This window comes from Monopterus albus, unplaced genomic scaffold (assembly GCF_001952655.1).
Source record: "Monopterus albus unplaced genomic scaffold, M_albus_1.0 scaffold275.1, whole genome shotgun sequence".
NCBI lineage: Eukaryota > Metazoa > Chordata > Actinopteri > Synbranchiformes > Synbranchidae > Monopterus > Monopterus albus.
This window is the reverse complement of record NW_018128155.1, coordinates 248,965-249,502: the sequence shown is the minus strand read 5'-3', so window position 1 is coordinate 249,502 and position 538 is coordinate 248,965. Positions and strand designations below refer to the sequence as shown.

The 538-nt window shown below is 39.8% G+C and overlaps 1 protein-coding gene across 7 annotated transcripts in view; it reads left to right on the top strand.

The window, feature by feature from the left end:
* The window catches only part of LOC109972971 (leucine-rich repeat and fibronectin type-III domain-containing protein 2-like), a 269,768-nt gene that overhangs the window by 139,672 nt on the left and 129,558 nt on the right, over positions 1 to 538 (top strand). The window lies entirely within an intron of this gene.

Sequence of the window (538 nt, the reverse complement as noted above, 5' to 3'; positions counted from 1 at the left end):
ACAACAGGTGGAGGTGATTAGCAGTTACACTGGTGAGGACGTGAACAGCAGGGAGAGAATCTAGGAAAAAAAAAATCTGGAAGCTAGGGAAACACCTCTTTGGGTTTGAGTGTGAACTCTCCCTTTCTTGGTTGAGTGCAATGATCTTTACCTCTACATACAGTAATAACCAAGTATCAATGTAAAAACAGTGTAACAGTGTGAAAGAGGCATAGTTAGCAGCAGCTGGCCTTAATTTTACAGATCTTGAGATTGATATCGCGTGGCTATAAATATGGACAAGATGTCAACACTTCCCTCCACAATGCAAAAGTGAAGCCAAAATATCATCACTATGGCAGCTGCCATCTTGGCATTTTGCAACCAGATTCTATGCAGTAGTGCTGGAGTAGTTGTGTGATGTACCCAAATTCCAAACAAAGATGTCACATCATCTAAAAAAATCACCCCTTTCTGCATCATCAAATAAATTAAAAACAAAAGCTTTCCAGAAAAATGACCACTTGTAGACAAATCAGCATATTGTGACCATTCCTGC